The 24,347-nt window shown below is 42.8% G+C and overlaps 1 pseudogene; it reads left to right on the top strand.

Moving 5' to 3' along the window:
• On the top strand, window positions 1–23,822 carry LOC130882276 (B box and SPRY domain-containing protein-like; annotated as a pseudogene).
• Window positions 23,823–24,347: the final 525 nt, after the last annotated feature.

Raw genomic sequence — 24,347 nt, 5'->3', positions numbered from 1 at the left:
ATGACGGAATCTGAGACGCCAAGTTCGGTGTGCCAAAATTCTGCCCCTTGCTCACAACCTGAAAATACCATGGGGGAAGAAGCAAACTGTATGAAGGAACTCATCTCGCCAGGTCTGGGAACAGTCTCAGAAGATGCCGAGATATGGTCAGGTACTGATGAAGGGTAAGTGAATAGAGAAAGAGAACTGTGTAAGAAACAGAAGGATCTCTATTTCAGGCCAAAGAATTCAAATGCCACCCTTTATGCCCTTGGTTCCCAAACTTCAGAGTGCGCATCACTCATTTCAGTACTTGCCAAAATTCCAGCTCACCAGGGCCTGCTCAGAAATGGCTAAGCCAGTTGACACATGCTTGCTAAACTGGTGACGTAAATGCAAGTGTGTGTACAAAGAGCATCCTTGGGCAGAGACATAATGGAAAGAGTGCCAGGCAAACTGACAGAGGAGCGTTCTGCCCGCTGCACAGAGGAGAGTGTGCATGTGGAAATCCGAGACCCATTTGACCACATCCATGAAGTTCCTGGGTGTCACAAGTCTACCCGAAGATACCCACGCATTGAGTAGGGATACAGAAGTCAGAAACAGCCCTCACCAGCCAAGCCAAGCACATGCAAGGCCTGCCCCTGGTCCACAGAAAGTCTCAGTCATGATGTGTGGCTCAGTAGAGGCCCAGTAGATAATGTTGGCAGACCCTCCTCTCTAAGGAGCAGAGATGACCTGACACCCTCACTGTAGCAATCCACACTTACCACGGACGTAATAATGAGCAGCAACCACACTTTTTTGTAGTTTTGCTATCACAGGTCACCATTTCCTCTGGGGACAGGCAGGGGAATGAAAAGCCCCCTCTAGGAGGCCTTAACCTCCCTGAGGAACTGTGGGGGGAAAGGGAGGAGTGGGAGGAGAGGAGGGAGGGGGAACTGGGATTGGTATGTAAATTATCAATTAATTAATTAATTTTTAAAAAAAAGAAAAGTCCCCTCTAATAGACTCCATCTTTGCTTTATACAGGGAGGTGGGGAGATCCTGTGGATATAAATCTTCCAGGGCATCTAACAGAGCCTCTGGCTGCTGCTGACTAACATGAGAGACTGCCTATACCTTAATACTTTGTGGCAGTGACCCAGCACTAGTGAGAGCCTAGACTGAACCCCTGGGAAGGCTTACATTTACTCTTGACTGAGCTATGAGCAGATCAGACTCATTCACATTAACCCTTTCAGAGAGGCCCTTGTGCACTTGAACTCTCGGAGGCTCCAGCAGATCTCTGAGCGAGCAAAGCATATTCTACTCCAAGGCTGGATGTCCATCGGAACACTTTGGGGCGTGCCTGAAGTCCTACTACCCAGAAGGCTGGGGCTACAGGACCACATGAGTCCCGAACTGGAGTTCTAAGCCAGCCTGGGCAACACAGCGAGATACCATCTTTTAGAAATGGGGGTGCGAAGTAAACCTTCCATCTTTGAAAAGGAGGCTTAAGTTCCCACCACTCCTGAGGGGAGCCCTCCCTTGGCTGATATCTCTTGCTCCAAGCTCATAACATTCTGAGCCTGACTGTCAAGGCAGTGCGTTGTCCCTTAATCAGCTGCCCTGACCAAACAGCCTATGTGCTTACTGGGAGTCAAGCGGTTTCTGCTGAAATGGATCGGACCTCCTACAAGATGGCTGAAAAGGGTAAATGCGGTCCAGCTGAGACTCTATTCGGCGTTCACTACACTATAACACTCTGTTATTGCACTTAGGTAAGGAAGGGAACACGGAGAGGGCAGGATTGAGCCATGATTAAATGCAAAATAATTGTTGAAAATATTTGTATTTGTCTAAACAACACTAACTTTTTAGGACTGTCATTTGAAGCAAATTGTTGGATATAAATTTTCTGGCAGCAATAATCAGGCATTTTTTATAAAATGGCTTATTTTGCAAGAAAATCACCAAATAATGGCAGAAAAACACCCGGTTCTAAATACAATGAAGCGTCAGGAGGCAGACTCTAGATTAAAACGGCTCTCACCCTGCGGGTACAGCCCCGAGTCCTGAAATGATGTCTTGTTGTGGAAGCGTTCGCGGGGAGCTGCTGCTGAGGTGTTAATGGGCCCCACGCGGGTCTTTAGAGTGGCTTCCTCGCGGGGCATGAGTAATATCTGGACTGAGGGGGTCCCAGGGGAAGTAAACAGGACTGAGCTCCCGGGAGAACAAAAGCGCTCTGCTTTGCGCCAGAGGAGATGTGCAGTACTGGGCTGTTCACCTCTTGAGGGAAGAGTCCTGCAAACAGCATCTGTGAAAGCCACAAGCAAGGCCTCCAACAAGAGCCCCTTCAGGGGCTCAGGGAACTCCCGAGACCCACAGCAGATTGTTCTCCTACAGCCACTGTGCCTCTGTGGCAAAACAAGAGGATGGCACTGGGTTTCTCAACATGCATTTTGCTGAATCTTTCCCTGCAACCTCATCTGCCTCAAAAAGCTCCCTCGGAAACGCCCTCTCTAGTTAACAGCTTGTGTCCACTCAAAGGCAAGGTACGGGGGGAGCATGACAGTGAAGTCAGTGGATGTGATTAATTGCTAGGGTGATGGGGGTGCCTCTAAAGCTGAAGTCACTGGAAATTTGTTCAATTGTATTATCGAATACAAATTATTTTTAAAGGACCCTTCTGATTTTCAGTAACACCTGAGTTCATATGTTCAGATATGAACTACAGATGTAAAAGCCCTTTTGATCCGTTTTATCCTCCACTTCCAGATCTGTCTTCAGTTCAGTTTAGCACGTGTGAACTGGGGGGTCTTCATGCGTCTATGTCTTTCTATTAGTGACCGAGAGCAAACGACTTCCTTCAGCAGCCCGGAAGTCATCTATGAGGCAGCCCCACCCTGTGTGCAGCCATAACCTCACCTCCTCCAGTTGAGCTCGGTCGACCCTCCTTCTCTCCCAGTCTCCTCTGTGGTGTCCCTGCTGTCCTTTATGCCAAATGGCACATCCTCCCTCTGCTCCACACAGTAGCAGCAATTCTCTCCCAATTTATTCCTCTGCTTTTTTCTAGGTTGCACTACAGAATTAAACCACGTTCAATCTTTGTTGGGATCTGTAAACTGCCAGGCTCTACCTGCTCCAGCATTTGCCCCATTTGGAAATAAATTGATCCCATTGGCTTCAAGTATATATTGTTTGTCTCGGAATTGGAATTTGTGGAAAGCATTTTTGACTTTAGTGTCACCGAATGCCTACTGTGCACCACGCAGGCTGTCGCCCAGATAACTGAGGACAGTGCCTGCTATCGAGCATCCATGAGTACGCAGACAAATGTTGACTGACTTAATCAGCTAGGCATACAACAGGCTCGTTTTTATCTTTTAGTCTTTATTGTTGGAAAAGGGGTTAATAAATACACACATCCACTCTACGTTTTCAACATACAGAATGCGATCTTTGCATTAAGTAGGGATGGAATCACTTGAAGCATTGGACCTGATGATCCCAGCCATGAGGAGGCAACAGCCCAGCACCAAGTAAGCCATGTCCCTGTAGAGGAAGGGTGAGCCTCAGGCTCTTGGTCACCATTTGATGTCACTACAGTTGAGGGGATGAAAGGGAAGCTCGCAGACCCGGCATGAAAGACGCATTTCATTCCTAATCAGCTCCTCCAGGTCCTAATGCTCACATAGTGGCCAGGAAACTACACAGATGAAGCAGGAAGGTGATGGTGTGATATCCCGGATAAGCCAGGTAGGGAAGTGCTTTCCTCTCTACCCTACATTTGTGCCTGACCACAGTGGGGGGTCCATACTCAAATACTGACATGTACCAAAGTCCTCTTTGGGGACAGTAATTCAAAAGAAGTGGCCATATGAGACAACTTCTGTATAGCGCCATCCCTCAGGACACCCTGGGAGGCCAGCTGGACAGCAGGCATTTAGCCCTGACATTGCCTCCCCATCGGATCAGCGTTATTCTGTGGATGGTAAAGAGCAAGGACTAAAACAAGTGGCTCTGAAATTTCTTTCTCAATGGTCTCATCTATAAAGTGGAATCATAACACCTGAATATGAAGCATTTAATGAGCCAAGCAATGCATCTCACACCCATAATGCCTGTGACTCTTGCCATCAGCTCCCCTCTCTTTCCCTGACAGAAGTCTCTCCTCTTTCTCCTCACCCATCTTCGGCTTCCAGTTTTCTCCTGTTTCTCTCCTTCCGTCCATTCCCACCCTTTCCTACAGCCAGGAAAGTATAAGGACCATTTCTGAAATCACACTTGAACCAAAAGAAGGTGATGACTCCCGCCTCTCGTGCTCCACATAGACCTCCTGCAGCTCCATCCCCTGTCCCATTTGCAGGGTCCCAATACCAATCCTGTCACTGTTGTCTCTGCTCTAGAAACGCCTTAACTTCTCAGAATGCAGAACGCTCTCCTAGACACGCACCTTAGGAGGTTCTAAAGAAACCTTCTCATCCAATGTCTGGTTGTCAATATTCATGGTCAAATTAAGTGGCTTTGAAATCACCCAGGAGACATGCCTATAGGTGTGTCTGAGAAGATATTTCCAGAGAGGTTGGACTGAGATAGGCAGACCCAGCCTGAATCTGGGCAGCACCATCCCATGCCTAGGGTCTCATATTGAATTTAAAAAGGAGCCCACTGTGCACCAACATCGTCTTTCTCTGTTCCCTGCCTGTAGACTCATGCAACCAGGCTCCTCATGTTCCCACTGCCCAGGCCTGCCCTGCCAGTATACATTGTATTTCTGCAACCTGTTAGATAAAAATAAACCTTTCCTCCTGTAAGTTTGCTTGTGTCAGCTATTTTGTTACGGCAACAAGAAGAATAATGAACACGTACTGTGCCCCAGGATAAGGAAGCATTCTATTTCCATCTTGAACAAGATCTACCCAGAAAGTAAATTTTATTTAGAAAATGATCAACTACATGTAGGTATATTGAAAAAAATAGATACTTGTCTTTGTTTATATAATTTTCTGCCTTCACAAAGACATTTGTGCTTTGTCTTTTCTTTTAAAGACATAAAGTACAATGCAGAACATTACTGTAGATTCAGTTTTACTGGAATTTGGCATGCCTTTGGACCTTGTTTCAGTTTCCACTTGTGGAATCTCTGGTTAATATTTCTGTCCCCCAGTATGTTTCTGCTGTAGTAATGGAAAAATGTTTTGCTCTCTGGGAGCCAAAGAACCACATAGAAAAGACCTAGTAACACTCCCTTCAGTAAATTAGCAAAGAAGGTAACTGTATCATCATTTATTTATTAAACAATGAAACTGCTTTCATAGCATAAGGGTTTCAACAAGTGCATAAAGGTTGACTGACCTTTCCTCACCCTGCTGTGGAAAGCAGAATAATTGTCCAAGGTTCTCTGCATCCTATTCCCCAGCACCAGTGTATATTTACCAACTATGGAGGGGGGAGTGTTTCTAGGGCTATGGGCCTTGGGATAAGGAGATTTTTCTTGACTTCTTGGTGAAGTCTCTCAGTCTAATCATTCAAGTCTTTAAAAGTGGGCACTCCTGGGGTTGGAGAGATGACTCAGAGATTAAGAGCACTGTCTGCTCTCCTTGAGGATCCAGGTGCAGTTCCCAGTACCCACATGGTGGCTCACAATCACCAATAGCTCCAGTTCCAAGGGATCCAACACTCTCTTCTGGCCTCTAGGAGCACCAGGCACACACACGGTACCCATGCAGACATGCAGAAAAAAATTCATACACATAAAATAACTAAATCTATTTTAAAGGCTTGAAGCAGGAGCTCTTTCCCAGCTGTGGGTATAGAGGTAAGCAGTGCCAGAGAAGGGCAAAGTAAAGACTGTGTGTGCCATTGCTGGCTTTGAAGGCTGAGGAAGGAAAAGAAACCACAGGATGCTGCAGCGTCTGGACGCTGGAAAGGGGTTAGAAACAGCTTTGTTCCCTGGAATCCTCAGGAAAGATGCAGTCCTGTCTGATCCTTGAACGTTCTCTACCTAGACCGGTGTACATCTGTGCACTGATGTCTTAGATTTGCAATGTCTCAGCCCACCAAGTTTGTGATAGTTTGTTACAGCAATAATAAGAAACAGCCCCACTGACTGAACTAACCTTAATTTGAGAGCCTACTTGAATGTGAAGCTGTTGGAGCAAGTTAGAGGGTGGCCATTAGGAGCAGATTGGGTTGTCACTGCAGCTTTTCTTGGGTGTGCGCTTCAGTTACTGGTGAAGGACCTTCTAGCAGTAGAAAATTCCAAATCGATATGCAAAAAGATTGGTGTTACGATATGACAATATACTGCTTTATGGATTACGCAAGTTATGAATTATTATGATCATTAAGAAATGTTGTTGGACATTACAGTACACACCAGTCATTACAGCACTAGGTGAAAACATCAGAAACAAGGATGCAAAACCAACCTGCGCTAAAAACCAACAAAAATAAAGGAAAGAAAGAAATAATACGCTACTGCTGAAGGATGGATACGGGAGCAGCGAAGTATATATCCTATCTAAGGGAGCCATCTTAGGGTTGGCAAGAGACTTGACTCTTGAGGGTTTCGCAGGTGTCCAGGAATATGTCCCCAGCTGGTACCTTGGGCAACTAAGGAGAGGGAACCTGAAATGACCCTATCCTATACTGATGAATATCTTGCATATCACCTTAGAACCTTCATCTGGCGATGGATCAAGGTAGAGACAGAGTCTCAATTTGGAGCAACGGTCTGAGCTCTTAAGGTCCAAATGAGGAGCAGAAGGAGGGAGAACATGAGCAAAAAATCAGGACCACGAGGGATGCACCCACCCACTGTGACAGTGGAACTGATTTATTGGGAGCCCACCAAGGCCAGCTGGTCTGGGACTGAATAAGCATGGGTTGATTCCGGACTCTCTGAGCATGGCGGTCAATGAAGACTGATGAGAAGCCAAGGACAATGGCACTAGGTTTCGATCCTAATACATGAACTGGCTTTGTGGGAGCTTAGCCTGTTTGGACGCTCACCTTTCTGGACGTAGATAGAAGGACCTTGGTCTTCCCGCAGGGCAGGGAATTTGGACTGCTCTTCAGTATCGAGAGGGAGGGGGAATGGAGTGGGGGGAGGAGAAGAGGAGTGGGGATAGGGGGAGGGAAGCGGGGGGAGGGGTCAATATTTGGGAGGAGGGGAGGGAAATGGGAAACGGGGAGCAGGTGGAAATTTTAATTAAAAAAGAATAAAAAAAAAAAAGAAAAGAAATATTACGCTACTGCTGAAACAATTCCCTGCAAAACCAATCATTGTTCCTTTGCTTGGAGAAACTATGCACATAAGTAAGAAGGTAGTAAATAAGCTGATATTGTCTCAATTATGATGCCAAAGGATTACACGAGATCTTGGTCGACCGCAGGAGACTTGTCTGACTTTAGTTGAGCCAGGTGTGTTGTTGAACACCTATAATCGCAGCACTTGGGAGGCTAAAATATGAGCGGATCACAGGTTAGAAGCCACCCTGAGCTACATAGTAGAACACCTGGTTGAGATGGCATTACAATGAAAATATGACGGATAGTCATGTGTGACTGGTTGATCACAGGGCTCTTCCTGTTTGGGATAGAAAGAGACAGGGGTCAAGGTGAGATGGGAAAGATTATAAAGCCAGGAAAACGAAGTCCAGCCTCACACAGCAGTCAGTTACTGTTAATTGGACAAAAGTGTCTGGAGGCTGAGTCAATTTATTTCTTTGAAATCATAAAATGTATGATTAATATAGGCTTGAAGCTTGTTCACTTAACACGTGTGTGACAGATCTTCCTTTCCAGAAGTTCTTAATCGAACTATTAGCACATGTTGTGAATCCCCAAAATGTACGCTTACACAGTAAAGGCAAAAGCTGCCACTGTTTGAGTTAGCATTAGGGAAGCTTCTACATAATTGACCCTAGAATATGAAATTTCTTGGTTGCATTTGTTCTTTTCAAAAATCAACTGAGCTCACAGAATTGCATGTAGCGGCCTCCCTTCGGGTTTCACGATGCAGATAAAAATGTTACCGATTTGAGGAGAATTCAATTTTTTTTCCTTCAGGGAACTGTGCAGTGGTCACATTTTATTTTTCATTTTTGGCAAATTGACAGATGACAGAGCCCAGGGTGACTGCAGTGAGAGATCCCCCCTAATTACCATTCCAAGTAAATTAATGCATAGCTAATCTTACTTAGCCATCTTTCATCTAGTATAGCCAAGCATTCTCATTAATCTGGGGCAAAACAGAAAGGCACCTTCTGGGAAGTTTTGTCTAAATATAATCAGAGCATGCACCAGAGGAATCAAGCCATATGCGCATCTGGAGACTTCGGAGCCAGTGTTATGTGACTGCACACTTATTCCATCTATCGAGGATAAAGCAGGAGCTTGGCAGCGCTTGTACTCTTTCAGTAAGCAGAATTTTTATTAAGACACAACATCAGGGCAAGTTTCTACTCAATCTGTCCACCTTCTACATAACCAAACTGAAAGAAAGTCCTATATAAGTCACTATTCCACGATTCAAACACTCAGGGGCCATTCCAAATTCCAAACTTTCTGTCTTACTGTTCTCAATGCCAATAAAATGCCCTCCCAAACAGTAGGTGGAAACGCCTAGCCCACAGCCTCACACACCTAAAGCAACACAAAGTCTGGCTATCAGTGCTGACATTTTCAGTGAAGAAAACAGCATCGTCATAGTCTATATCACCTCACCCTTCAGGCCATGGAATCCCTTCAAAATAGACCTGCAACTTAAAAATGAGTCATACAGCATTAGCTAAAACACCAAATTAGGTTAGCTAAAAATCAAGACCAAAAAAAAAAAACAATACAAATAGAAGTTTTCTCTACATGTCTGCTGGAAAACACTGCTCTCAAATCACACAAAACCTATTCTTGAATTGTTTTAATGCTTTAAGGAAAAGCATTGCATTGCTTTAATGTGATCCTCCAAAATACCTGTGTTGGCGACTTAACCCTCAAATTAACAGTATGGTGGTAAGGTCTCTGGGGAGGCCATGCCCTCATGAATGGGTTCTCTGATGATTCTCTAAAAGGGCTGTGGGATGCGTTTGCTCTTCTAAGGCATGAATCCAGAGCTTACCCCTCTTTTGTGCCTCTCTACCTTCCAACCTGTGTGGACACAAGAAGAAGGACTCAGCAGGGTCCAGAGAAGATTACTGCCCTGCCGAGGATCCAGTTTCCGTTACCAGCACCCATATGTAAATTTACAACGACCTGTAACTCCAGTTCTGAAGTATCTAACACCCTCTTCTGACCTCTGGAGGGTCTTGTGCACTCATGACACGCATACTATGCTCGAGCACATATACACATAAAATAAATAGAGCTTTTCTTAAAAGAAGAAGGAGGAAGAGGAGGAGAAATAGGTGGAGGCTCCAGGACCTTGGTCTTAGGCTTGTCAAGTTCCAGAAATGGATGAGAATAAGCTTTTCTACTTTGTTGCCCAATGTCTTCATCTATTTTTAATGCCATACCAAAATACCTAATACCAGATAATGTATAGAGAATAAACATTTATTTGGTTCATGGCTCTAGAGACTGAGATCTCCAAGATGGTGGTAATATCTGCTTGGCATCAGGTGAGGACCTGTTTGCTGCATCACAGAAGGTATAACATGGCTAGACAGGGCAAGCAAGCCAGTATGAGTCTGCCATCCTCATCATGCCCTTCCCATATGACGTCATCCAATCCTAACTATCCCATAGGCTCGGCCACCTTCACATACTATTAACGTATCATTATGTTTATGGTACATGAACTTTGGGGGGAACACGTTCAAACTATAACTTCCATTCTTGACTATTCCATTACAACAGCCAAAAGTGGACTTCCCAGTCATTTAACTTGCATATATGATTTCTCTCTATGCTATATTAAAGGTATCTATCTTCATACTTCTTCTGGGTTCTTTCTGTGGAGACATCTATACCCTATAGACAATGGGAATAAAGGAACAAAAAGAATAATAATAGCCCTAGTTCAATACCAGAGATTCTTGAGGCTGGGGGATGGAACTTCAAATATGACATAAAAATGATATGAGATTCTTTATCTGAGAGTTTAAGCACAGGAGTAATCTCAAGGCCCTCACTTGATTTTGATTCTAATAGTCCTTGGAATGTGTGCTTAACTCCCACAGCAAGATTCAAGAGTCTGGAAGCAGTATATTGGGGTGGATAAGTCTGGAATAATATACTAACTGAAAGACTGTCAGCTAAATCTCTCCATCCTCCACTTATTAACAATTATTTCATATCTGAAATCGAAATCTCACTTTCCTTATCAATAAAATTGAGATCACAATGGGATCTGTCTTGTAGCGCTGCTATGAGGGTAAATGCCCTGCTTGAGTCACCCTGTGTATAAATTAAAGCAGAATTCGTGTGAAGCATAGCTCATACTAAAAAGAGGAGCCACTCAATGGATGGCTCTAAAATGACTGAAGGACACTTATGGAAATGCTCAACATCCTCAGCCATCAGAGAAATGCAAATCAAACCAACTCTGAGATGCCATAGTACGCCTGTAAGAATGGCCAAGATCAAAAACACTGATGACAACTTATGCCTGAGAGGATGTGGGGTAAAGGGAACACTCCTCCATTGCTGGTGGGAGTGCAAACTGGTACAGCCCCTATGGAAGTCAGTATGGTGATTTCTCAGAAAAATAGAAAACAACCTACCTCATACCCAGCAATACAACTTTTGGGTATATACCCAAAAGTATGCTCAATTGTGCCACAAGGACATGTGCTCAACTATGCTCATAGCAGCATTGTTTGTCATAGCCAGAACCTGGAAACAACCTAACTACCACTTGACCAAAGAATGGATAAGAAAATGTGGTACATTTACACAATGGAGTACTACAGAGCAGAAAAAAATAACGACATCTTGAAATTTGCAGGCAAGTGGATGGAGCTAGAAAACATCATATTGAGTGAGGTAACCCAGACCCAGTAAGACAAATATCATATGTACTCACTCATACACGTCTTTTAGACATAAAGCAAAGAAAAACCAGCCTACAATAAACAATCTCAGAGAACCTAGACAACAATGAGGACCCTAAGAGAGACATACATGGATCTAACCAACATGGGAAATAGAAAAAAGACAAAATCTCCTGAGTAAACTAGGAGAGTGGGGATCATGTGAGAGGGTAGATGGAGAGGGGGAGGAAAGAGGGGAGTGCAGAAAAATACATAACTCAGTAAAAATTATTTAAAAAGAGGAGGCAGTGGAGCTGAAAGAAAAACCTCAGTATCATCACCAGATATGAAGGACCCTCAGAAGGATGCGAGGAAGAAGGAGGATGGAATGGGATGATCCAGGGAATGTCTGAAAGACCTGCAGGCATGCCTATTGAATGAGCCCAATCAAAATGTCAATCAGAACAAATACAGAAACAATAAACTCAATCAAGCCTTGCAAACATGTGGCTCACTTACCCTCCAACTCTAAGAGGTTAGCAAGGGAAGTAAAAGGCTGATACACTGAAACAATAAAGCATCTCCATTTAATGCTGCATGTCCCAGGAATCTTGAGTTTTGATTGACAGGCGGTGCTAAGATCTGAAGAGAATTCAACAGAATATCACTCTCAATGGATGAATGCAACTGGGCCATTCATATAGGCAGGTAACTGAAAATATTCAAGTCTCACTCACTACCTAGTCTTGCCCTACTGGAATTACAGCTACTAGGAGAGATGGGTGGGCACCAGCCTTCATCCACGCCACAGATGCTTGAGGCTCCCGTTTTCCTCATAAGACTCCTCTCTTAAGACTGAATTGATATAAAAATTATAACTATAAAAATTATAATCCAAATGATGGTCAAGATGGCATCAGTAGTTAGGTGCCATCCAGATGCATAAATCCTAATGAACAAAGTCAACTATTTCTGAATTAATGTAAAGATGATTCATCGCTCACAGTGAATGATAAATCCTACCAGCTGTCAAGTAATGCAGCCACTCTTCATCAAAAGATGGACCTGAAGACATTTAAACACAATGAATAGGCCCCTCCATAAGGTAGAGACGACTAGGTCATACTCTTCACATCATTACTTGAATAGGTCATATGAGTAGGCCATTTTAATTCTCTGGATCTTAAGGGTCTTACTTACAAGATGAAGTAATGGAGCAAGATCATTAGTAAGACTCTATGGCATTTCCCACTTACAAACCAGGATTGGAGAGCATAAAGCCACTATCTCCTGATAAACACTAAATTGGAGACCATAGAAAATATTAGACAAAGCTGATTCTATGCCTAGAAATGGTCCTGAGTTGACCAGGAGCCCCACCAAGACAGAAGATTTCCTCTAGCTTAGGGAAAGGATGGAACCCATCTGGAAAAGAATAAAGAACATGCATCTTTCTTCCCTGTCCAGTCCAAAACTGCCTGAAATAGTTTCTAAAATAAGAAGAAACTGCCAATAGCCACTCCAATTAAATCTATTAGCAAGACTGGTTGAAAAACTAAATTCTGCAGTATGTTTGAGCTGTAGAGTGTTGCAAGGTGACCTGAATAGTGTAGCTACATGGGTTTTTATTAGCTAGTAAAAGCTGTACCTTAAAACTCTTGGCAAGAGCCTTCGTTCGACATCACAGGATTCTTTCTCTTGGCTCAGACATATTATCAATGTCATTGAAAAACATGTTAGGCCCTTACTTTCTGTTCTTCTAGCGCTTTGTATATAACTTACTGCTACCTAGATGAGGAAGCAACTGGTTTTTGGGCGGTGCCAATGCTGGTGGTTGTGGTGTTTTACACACGCACACAGGAGAGAGAGAGAGAGAGAGAGAGAGAGAGAGAGAGAGAGAGAGAGATTAGCTAAAGAGTCAGGTTAGTCCAGGATCATCTCATTCATACATACTCCTTTTCCCCTTTACACCTTGGGATGTCTGAGTTCTTTGATGTGTGTGTCTATATAATCAATACGGAAGTGATTATGTAAAGTTGGAATATTTTCTAAATAGTCTTGTCTGTGTTGAGCTGAAATGCAGGGCAGTGTTTTGACTCATTGCTGGTATGGGAATTTTAAATGATAGAAAATCATAATTGTGTTCATTTTGCTTGACTTATTCAAAAAATGTGTGTGTGTGTGTGTGTGTGTGTGTAGTTCACCTGCTTTTAGAGAAGTAGAATCCTGAAGCAGAGTGCTTATTCTTTTTACAAGTCCCTCTTCCACCTTAATGGAATAATCTATAATACGATCTCACAAGATTGGCATTTCCATGGGGAAACACCTTGCGGGACAGTACAACAGGACAGCGCAGTCCAAAACTGAGTCCTCGGCTTTGGTTCATGTTTGAGAAATGAATATCTTTATCAGCTGTGCTTATCACATTGTTGTGTTTTTGTTTCTAATTTTAAAAGTTAATGGGTCAGTGCCATTAGCAGTAAAATCATGGAACTTTTCTTACTTTCTATGGATATACATATAGGTGTATATGCATATAACTTCTGTTTGGTATATATATATATATATATATATATATATATATATAAACACTATTATTTTCTATGAGGGATGAACTCAAACACATGCTAAGTAAAAGAAGTCACAGTTAAGAGACCACAGAGTTCATATAAAATATTGCCTGCGGCTGGAGGTGGAGGGTATAAATGGGTTTGAAGGTCCCTAAAGGTGCATAAGTGAAAAGCGTTAGGACAGATTTTGCTGATGGTTATAACATTTATAGTTATTAAAAATTACTGAATTTTATGTTGGAAGTAAGTGTGCTGCCTAGTTTTCATTAAAGTTGACGTCAGCTAGAGTCATTTTGGAAGAAGGAACCCCAATGGAGAAAATGCCCCCAACCAGATTGGCCTGTGCGCAAGCCTGTGATACATTTTCTTGATTGATGGTTGATGTAGGTGGGGCCTATCCTGGTCGGGTGCTATAAGAAAACAGGCTGAGCAAGTCATGCCACAGTCTTCTGGTTCCAGACTCTTTAATATGCTTCCCAGGGTTCCATGACCTTTCCAAGCCCCATCCAACCCCCTTATCACTCCTGGTCATCATGAGGTTCCCGACAAGAACACTCCTCCATTCCCAAGGCTGCAGGACCCACTCCTGACTTTCCCTTTTTCCTGCCTGTGTAAACACACCTCCATACAGAGTTCTGGCTTTCCATTCAATTCGAGCTTCGCCTCTTGTGCAACTCCTCTGAAATACTTAAGAGGCTCTTTGCCCTCTCCTTCCTGAGCACGCCAGACTCTCCCATCCAACCACTGATTGCTCTTCGCACGTTCCACTGTCGGCCTGTCAGCTTCTCTCCTGGATTGCCTGCTCTAGCCAAGCAAGTCGGTTTTGCTCAGTGTTGAATCTGAAGTGCCTTGAACAAGGCCTGGCAGAAAGTAGGTACTCAATCCATACTTACCGAACAAGTGTTTACTTTTACACATCAAAACTTGTAACTTTAGCCCAATCCAAATTTCAACTGGGTGTTCCCAAGTCCTCCACTTGTTGCAATGAGATCATCCATTGAGACAGAGAGAAATTGGTTTGATTTTCCATCCCACCCAGGCAATCGAATCTCTGCAGGTCATTGGAAGGCGTTCCATTTCTCCCGGGTGTCTCCACCGACCCTCTTGCAATTTACTCCCTGTGTCCGTTGGACCTCTGCTGTATTGAAGCTCCCTGCTGAATACCAGCCCAATTTCATCCTTACCCAAAAGTATCCCAGCCCGATGCCCTGTCTGTCAGGGAATGGTTACTTAGTGGAGCAGTTCAACAAGCTGTTTACATTAGGATGGAGCCAATCTTTGAAAAGTTCTCTGTATTTTCCCCAACCTGGGACTTGGTCAGCTTTTAGACAGCAGCAAGTAGGTCTCTAGACACATGCTACAGCCTGACTTCATCCCTACTTCGGAATTCCCAACGTCCTGTTGATTTTGTATACAGACTCAGCTGAACCATTTCATGGCCTGCCCTTTACTCATCTGTGGGTTTGTTGTTTGTTTGCTTTGCTGACCTGGATTGTTTATAGGTTCCCAGGGGACCCTTTTGGCCAACAACACAACTAGATGTAACCCAGTCCTGGTACTGGAAGCTTCAGCTGGTGACAAGAGAGGGCCCACTGGGGCTCTGTCCCCGTATAATTTGATGATTTCATGTACATTAGCTTATATATGTATATATTTTAAGAAGTTTTGATTGGGAGGTGGTGGCACACACCTTTAATCCCAGCACTCAGGTGGCAGAGGTAGGCAGATCTCTGTGAGTTTGAGGCCAGTCTGGTCTACAAGAGCTAGTTCCAGGACATCTAGGGCTGTTACACAGAGAAACTCTGTCCGGAAAACCAAAAGAAAAAAAAATTTTCTACCGTATTAGGTTTCCACACTATCCCTCAAATGGACCGAAGTTTTAGCTGCATCTCCCCATATTGTCTCTTTCATTCTCCTCTTCCCTCCCCATTTCCACTTGATCATCCCATTCCAGCCCCCACCCATCCATTCATAACTATTCTATTTCCCTTTCCTAGGGGATTCTGTGAACCCACTCCCTCCCACCCTCTACTCTATACCTAATCTCTGTGATTCTATGGCTTGTAGCTTAGTTATCATTGACATAACAGCTAATATATTCATCTAAGCCAGCACATACCACATTTGTCTTTCTGGGTCTGGGTTACCTCATTCAGGACGAATTCAGTTTCATTCTCCCATTTTCTTTTCTGCCAGGCTTAGTGTATCCGGTTTGATGTTGAATTCTTCGATCCATTTGAAGTTGAATTTTGTGTAGAGTGATAAATATATGTCTATTTGCATTCTTCTACATGCCCCCCTCCAGTTTGATCAAAACCAATTGTTGAAGATACTATCTTTCATCCAGTATATAGTTTCTGCTTCTTTATCAAAAATTATGTATCTGTAGGGTACAGATTTCTGTCTGGGTCTTTTCAATTCCACGGAACAACATGTCTGTTTTTGTGCCAGTACCATGGTGTTTGTATTACTATAGCTCTGTAGTATAATTTGAAATCAGTGATGGTGATGGCTCCAGCAGTTCTTTTTTATCCAGGATTGTTTTAATTAATTATCCTGGGGTTTACATTTACACATGAAGCTGAAAACTGTCCTTTCAAGGCCCGTGAAAAATTGTGTTGGAATTTAGATGGGGATTACATTGGATCTGTAGATTGCTTTTGGTAGGGTGGCCATTTTTACTATATTAATCCTGCTGATTCATGAGCATGGAAGAGATTTCCCTTTTCTGATATTTTCTTCAGTTTCTTTCTCCAAAGTCTTAAGGTTTTTATCATACAGGTCTTTCATTCTCTTGGTTAGAGACACCCCCACAATATTATTCTGAGGACACTGTGGAAGCTATTGTCTTTCACCCCATCTGTCATTGGTGTATAGGAAAGCTACTGAGTTTTGTGAGTTAATTTTGTATCCAGCTACTTTGCTGAAAGTGTTTGTCAGCTGTCGGGATTTCCTGGCAGAATTTTTAGGGCCTCTAATATATGCTATCATATCATCTGCAAATGAAGATACGCTTGACTTCTTCCTTTCCAACCTTGTTTCGTTCCTGATTTTAGCAAAATTGTTTTGAGTTCCTCTCCTTTTAAGTTCATGTTGGCTATGGGCTTACTGTAAACTGCCTTTATTATATTGAGGTATATCCCTTGTTTCCCTAATTTCTCCAGGACTTTTATCACAAAGGGTATTGGATTTTCTCAAAGATTGTTTCTGCATCTAATGATAATTCGTGGATTTTGTCTTTAAGTTTGTCTATGCAGTGGATTACATTTACCAATTTACATATGTTGAATCAGCCCTGAATAGCTGGAATAAAACCTTCTTGATCATGGTGGATGATCTTTTTGATATGTTCTTAATTTTGTTTGCAAGTATTTTGCAGAGAATGTATGCATCTGTTATAAGGGAAATTGGCCTGCAATTCTCTTTCTTTGCTGGATCTTTGTGTGGTTTGGGTATCAGGATAACTGTGACCTAAAAAAAATTAATTGGGCAATATTCCTTCTGTTTCTATTTTGTGGAATAATTTGAGGATTGTGGGTATTAACTCTTCTTTGAAAGTCTGGTAGAATTCCGTGCTAAAACCATCTGGCCCTGGGATGCGGCAGGGGGGTAGACTTTTAATGACTGATGGTTTCTATTTCAATAATGATTATAGGTCTGTTTAAATTACTTATCTGATCTTGGTTTAACTTTGGTAAGTGGTATATATCAAGCAAATCATCCATTTCTTTTAGGTTTTTTTCTAATTTGGTGAAGTACAGATTTTTAAAGTATGCCATGATTCTCTGGGTTTCCTCAGTGTCTGGGATAAAGTCAGTTGTTTACATTTCTAAGCATTGTGCCTAGAAAATGACTTGATAGAGCTAATTACACTCACTTTCCTACAGAGAGAGAGAGAGAGAGAGAGAGAGAGAGAGAGAGAGAGAGAGAGAGAGAGAGGGCCAGATTAAAACCAGAAACAAAGAAGCATAAGATAAACTAAGACGGCTTTCTGCGGTCTTCTACTCAGTACAAAAGCTTTACGATAACTTTTATTTTTAATGTCTTCCAGTCCCACTAGGGACAACACAGTTACTACAAATAAGAAGAGGTTCTAGATGTGACAGGGTGGCTACATGTGCATAACTAAAGCAGAATGTTGGGGAAAATCTGTATAATTTAGCAGACAAAAGTGCTATTGAGCAAAATAAGAACAAACGTGTATCGCAAATTCTCCTTTGCGAAAGTCAGCAGCAGTAAGAAAAGACTGGCAACTGAGCTGTAAGGACAAGTCCAGTGGAAAGGAACCAGGAACACTTCCCCGCTTTCTGATGTTTGGTGTCAGTGTCCTTCCCCATCTCTTTACTGCTCATCTGTAGTGCACAGAGGCTCATGGAGAAGGGCCGGGAAAGGCTCAAAGTTACAGCATTAAAGCGCACAGCTTCATCAGCCCAAGTACTTGAAGACTAGATGGGGCCGTACAGTGATTTATGTAGCTATCTTTATTTTTTTAACATAAATTTAGGACAGCTTTAATGAGCTCATCACTAGATGCAATCAAAGCAAGATTTAGGGAGTTTAATGACATGCCAATATAAAAACCCCATAACAAAACGTAAAGAGCAGGGCGAGCAAGAGGGTTCAGTGGGTAACGACACTTACTGTCGTGCCTGACGACCAGAGTTCCACTCCTGAAACTCACCAGGCTATCATTCCTTTTAATAATTAAATATGTGAACAAAATCAAGGCTAGGGAAATACCTTGGTTAGTAAAGTACCTGCTTCAAACGTGTGAAAACCTAAGAATCCAGGGAATAAATGTCAGAACTGGTGGCACACTGGAACTCACTAGTCTGCCAACCTAGCTAGCCTACTTGATAAGTTCTAAGTCACTGAAAAAAAAAACTGTCTCAAAAAAACAGGTGGATGAAGTCTAACAATATGGCAGCCTATCGAGACCTAAACAATGATAAAAATCAATAGTTATGCTTTATATTAGTGCATCATACTCAACCTCATCAGAGAAGCATCTTCTTGAAGCAAATGGTAATTAGCATAACACAACAGGGCAATGTGCAGAGAGTGAGAGACTTCGGAGCACTGGCCCTAAATAGGATGTCTTTACAAAGGTCCACCCCTCAAGACTCAGGATTCAATGCAGAAGAGGAGGCAGAAAGCTTGTAAGAGCCAGAGATGGAGGATGACTCCAAGGAAACAGCATCTTCCAGACACAAGCTACAGGCACTGTGGCTGTATACATCAGACCTGTACAAGTTCAAGCCAGACCAAATCTTAGCATAGAGAAGAAAAAGTAGACACAAAGTACCATCCCTAATCAAGAAGCTATTTGCAATTGATATCTGCTGGAAAGGGAAAATCTGTTTTCTCTGATAGAGTCTCCCTGGGTATATCAACCACACTCCAGAGCAGACCCTAGAAGAAATTGGTTGACACAAAACATTATATGTTGGGGCAGGGGCTTCTTGCTATATTTTGGTATTTCTTTGTCTTACTTGGTTTTGTTTGTTTTGATCTTTGGGTTTTTGTTTGATGTTATTTGGAGATGAGAGAGAAGGAACATGAATTTCATTGTCTGGGTGATGGAGGAATTACTTTCATTTAATAAAGAAACTGCCTTGGCCCATTTATAGGCCAGCCCTTAGGTGGGTGGAGTAAACAGACAGAATGCTGGGAGAAAGAAGCCGAGTCAGGGAGTCGCCATGATTCGCCCACTCCAGACAGACGCAGGTTAAGATCTTTCCTGGTAAGCCAGCTCATGGTACTACACAGAATATTAGAAATGGGTTAGATCAATATGTAAGAGCTAGCCAATAAGAGGCCGGAACTAATGGGCCAGGCAGTGTTTAAACGAATACAGTTTCCGTGTAATTATTTCGGGGTATAAGCAAGCCATGTGGGCGGCCAAGTGCTGGGGACGCAGCCCCGTTGTTTGTTTTGATCTTTGGGTTTTTGTTTGATGTTATTTGGAGATGAGAGAGAAGGAACATGAATTTCATTGTCTGGGGAAGGAGATGGGGAAGAACTGAGGAGCTGGGAGGTAGAAAAGAATATAATCAAAATATATGGTATATAAAACATTCTAATAAAAAAATTTACAAGTATCAGAAGGTAGAGCAAAAAGAAGACATTTTAGAGTGACTGAACTTCCAGCTGGACAACCCAGTCTCTAGGCCCTAGGTCCAGGCTCACCCCATGTCCCTCGCTCACCAATTGCAGTCACACTAGCCAGTCAGCAGACAAGGCTCCTGTGGGCAGGCTGCTCCACCACCACCCCCATTGGACTCTGTAATCTATAAGTACCACTCTGCCTCCCAAACCCATCCATTTCCCACAACCCCCCTGATATGCAGACACCACCTTTCATAAATACAGTTTTGCACAATATTGTATAGCTGTGTGTATCCACTCACAAAGTCTAGTTTGTTGGCCAAATTATTCTGCCTCTGCACTTTGCTTATTTTTTATCTGTTATATCTGTACAGTTCGTGAATGTGTTACAAGATGTCCCATTAAAAAAAATACATACTAATTCAGAAGAGAGAAATCTCACGGGGTCCCAGCCTTAACAAAGAACTCCAGGCTACTAATGACTGTTGAAAGAGGGAGAATTAGTCTTTCCCAGTGATGAGCCCCTTAATTGGTGATCCAGTAAAAAAGTGGCCAGTCCTGAAATCATATACACACAAGTCATAATAAATGGACTCTAGTCATATACACACAAGTCACAATAAATGGACTCTGCAAAGTATATTTATTTATTTATACATATATATGTATGTGTTTGTGTGTGTATGTGTGTTAACAATCAAAAAGGAGCCATCAATTTGAAAGGGAATAAGGGAAAATATGGGCAGGGTTGAAAGGAAGACAGGGAAGGGGGAAGTTATTTAATTTTATTTTTTTAATTTAGTAAGAAAAATAAATAAATACATGTAAAATAAAAAGTGCTGAGGATGTGACTCAGGAATAGAGTACTTGTCTAGCATACATAAGACCCTGGGTTCAAAAGCAAATGAATAAATAAATAAATAAATAAATAAGACCCTGGGTTCAATCCCTAGCAACACATACACATAGAGAAGGGGGGATCTATATTCAAAAAGCACAGACATTAAATTTAGAAATGAAAGATTAAAATTTAGTGCAGAAAATGACAATTATTCAGTGAATAGTATAAAAGAAATTATAAATTACACTGATTATCTTGACTGTTAATCTTGGCCTAAAAAAAGTAAATTTAATAGATATGTTTCTATCAATGTGCAAATAAAACAGGCAAGGCATAGTGGTCCCCATGTGTGACCCCAGCATTTCAGAGGATAAAGAAGGAGGACTGTGATTCAGAGATCAGGCATGAGCTGCAGAGTAACATAGTGATACTTCATTTATATTTTAATAAATAGTTTGCCTAAGATCAGAGAGTAAAACAGCCCCATTGGTCAGCCTTACACACCAGGCAGTGATGCACACACCTTTAATCCCAATAGCTACACTAGTCTGCCATGGTAACCAGGTGGTAGTGGTGCATGCCTTTAATCCCAGCCCTAGAAAGGAATATAAGACAGGAAGAGACAGCTCTCAGACAGTCTCATTTTGAGATTCCTGGAGGCAGGATCACCATTTCAGACTGAAGTAGAGGTAAGAGCCAGTGGCTGGCTGTTCTGCTTTTCTGGCCTTCGGGTTGAACCCCAATATCTGTCTCCAGGTTTTTATTAATCGTGCTACAGAGTAAATCCTGTCTTAAAACACACAGCCACATGCATGCATGCAGGCATATGCACACGAACAGAGAACTCCTTGCTGCTGTCACCATTCATGTTGTCAATTTTCTGGTGCATCTTTACGATAGCTGTCCTGTTTTAGCTTATACCGATGCAATAAAATACCAGAAATCTGGGTGGCTATCAAATAAATTAAGAAAAGGTCCAAATATGACCTGAATGGAAATTCACTTTTACCATACACAAGATGAAAACATGAGCCAGTATATTTCTTCATAATAAAATTCCTGTAAACTGCATTGCTGCTTATGCTTAGCTGTGAGTTTTATCTAATATGCATGACTTTTTAAAATGAGAAATAACTTGGAGACATAAGAATCTACCCCCATTTTATCGAGGGAAATGCTCAAAGCAACCATGAAAGATTGCCTGGTGGCCTTTTCAGTTCCATATATTTACCAAGAATATATTCACAGAACACCAGACACTGCACTAAGTTGGAGGAGAAGAGCCCCACTGTCAGGGAGTTCATTCCCAGCCCTGAAGCATCCTCCTTAGATGACTAAATTAAGCACTGATCTGTTTTAATTAGGCAATTCAGTGACATCCTTCTGAAATATCAGCTTAAGAAAAGGGGTAAGAGAAAGGTTACCAACCAACTAAAAATAGACAGAGCCTTCTGCAGCTCACCCAGAAAATGGAATGCAAAGTCAGAGGTTTTATCCCCTCTTATCAAAAACTTCATTGATTTCAGCTGCCCAAAAGCTGCCTGGTTTCTGCCCATATTCTCCGGAGAATTCTTTGTTGCTGAGTTTCATTTTTTTTTAACATCAGAGCATATTCACCTGTTCTAATTCTTTACTGCTGTGCATCATGCCAGAGGGCAAAAAATCAATTCTCTATCTTACCCAGCTGTGAACTTTACAAGCTACAGCAGTGACTAGTCTGACAACACATGCCTATTGGTGCAAGCATGGTAATAGTGACACAAATGTTATGGGAGTAACCAACCACTTTCTGGTTGAGGCCATGGCCCACTCAGTGAAATGGAACTGATCTAGCATTGTTAAAATGGCCAAGAATCTGTGGGTTAGATGGGTCATTCACCACCCCCAGAGAAAAACTCAAAACTCAATACTATTATTCTGATAAATGAATATAGTATTGAAATAGCTCCTAATGATTTATTGCTGTATCTGATGTTGGAAGTCACAAAATAACCCCCACCCTAGTTCATAATTATGAATAATAGTTATTTGTTTAGGGGAGACTTACAGATCACTCTCCTAGAATACAGTCCTCTGCATGAACAGGGAACAGGAACAGAGTCTAACAGCAGGAAGTGAGAATGGGAAGCAAGAGAGCGAGCACATGCTTTGCAGCTGCATTTATAGCATGTAAGACCACACCCAAGTGGACTGGTATCTTAAAGGCTATTGACTGAAGGAGCTGAAAGAGCTCCCACAAGTGGCTGGGAACAAACAAGTGGCTTCCCCACAACAGATTGGTGCACCAACATGGTGGACTAAATCCATATTTTTCAAGCCTGAGAGGGCTTGAAAAATAATTCTAGACACAAAAATACAAAGTTTAACACAGCTTCTTGCTGTTTGCTGGCCACGTGCTGCAGTTCCTTTAAAAGAGGTTTTCCTGATTCAGCTATGACCATTTTCAAATGCTGGCTTTCTGGGCCTTGCTGCCAGCGTGACCTCTGGCTCTTTCAGGAGACGGAGCATTTGGATGGGGTTTGTGAGCAGACTGTTGCAGCTTGGATGGGGTTTGTAAGCAGACTCTTGCAGCTTGCTTAATGGCGACATGGACTGGCTGTATGTCTGAGAATAGGCAGAGGTTGGTGAAGAGGAGCAGGCTCACCAGAGTATCCTGACTCAGCGAGCACATTGGACTGAGGCACTGAAAAAGCTGGACACCCTCCGTACCAGCCTGGTGGGCATGCTCACTTATCTGGATGACCTCCAGCTGACTCAGAAGGAGCATGAGATTGTTGAAAAGGCTGAGGAAGCAGAGGGCATTTTGGATCCCCAGGAGAAGGACAAATTAAGCTTTAACGAGAAGAGTGCTTGACTCAACTCTGGGCAACATCAGTTCTCAGGTCTCTCTCAGGCATGGAGGAGGTGCATATCAATGAAAGGACTGTCAGCCCCTTATTGCGTTTGTCTGAAGATCGAAGGATCCTGACCGTCAGTGCTAAGAAGTAGAAGGCCTGCTCAGATGACCCAGAGTGCTTTGACCCCTGGCTTAATGCCTTGGCTGCCACCACCTTCCAGGCTGGACTCCATGTCTGGATAGTGAATGTTCAGCACAGTTGCGCTTATAAAGTGGGTGTAGCCTCAGCCCAGCTGGTTCGAAAGGATTCTGGCAGTGACTGCCGCCTGAGCCACAGTGCCTTCTCCTGGGTCTTCTCCAGCTATGCTCAAGAGTTCCGTTTCTCACACAATGGGCAACACGAGCCTCTGGCATTGCTTCGGTGCCCAGCACAACTGGGCATGCTGCCGGACCTCCAAGCAGGAGAGTTGGTCTTCTGTGAGCCTGCCTCAGGGATGGTGCTTCACATCCACCGCACGTCTTTCCCTTGATCGCTGCTCCCAGTCTTAAAACAATAAGATGCCTACTGTGTTCAAGACACTGTTCTAAGTATGTTTTCTGACTAACAGCTTGTTGGATCCTCATAGGAGATTAAGTAGATAAATGGCTTTTGTGATTTACCTCACAGAAAGGAAAAACTGAGGCTGAGAGAGGCTAAGTACTGTTGGATATGCTGGAGTCAAAGTCCGTGCTCTGAACTATAAGACATGCTGCCTTCTCTTGAAGATCAGGGGCTCTATTCAGAGTTGTGGTATTCTGTACGGTCTCTCTGTATAAATCGCTAGGAAGACATGAGCATGGTCCCTCATAGATGAAGGTGTGTGGTGCGTACAAGCTGCAGTGTACGGCTGATAGAGTCTGAGCTGGGACAGAAAGTCAAACTGGTTTGCATCCAACTCTGCATCCCTAAATCACGTGTTCCTCTGTTAATTGACTGTTACGAGCCTGTATTTTCACAACAGTCAAACAGGAACCAGAGAGCTATGTCGCGGAATTACTGTGGAGACTTAAAGTAC

The sequence above is a fragment of the Chionomys nivalis genome, chromosome 10, assembly GCF_950005125.1.
Source record: "Chionomys nivalis chromosome 10, mChiNiv1.1, whole genome shotgun sequence".
NCBI classification, from domain to species: Eukaryota; Metazoa; Chordata; class Mammalia; order Rodentia; family Cricetidae; genus Chionomys; species Chionomys nivalis.
Note: the sequence above shows the minus strand (reverse complement) of the source record. Positions and strands in the feature narration are given on the sequence as shown.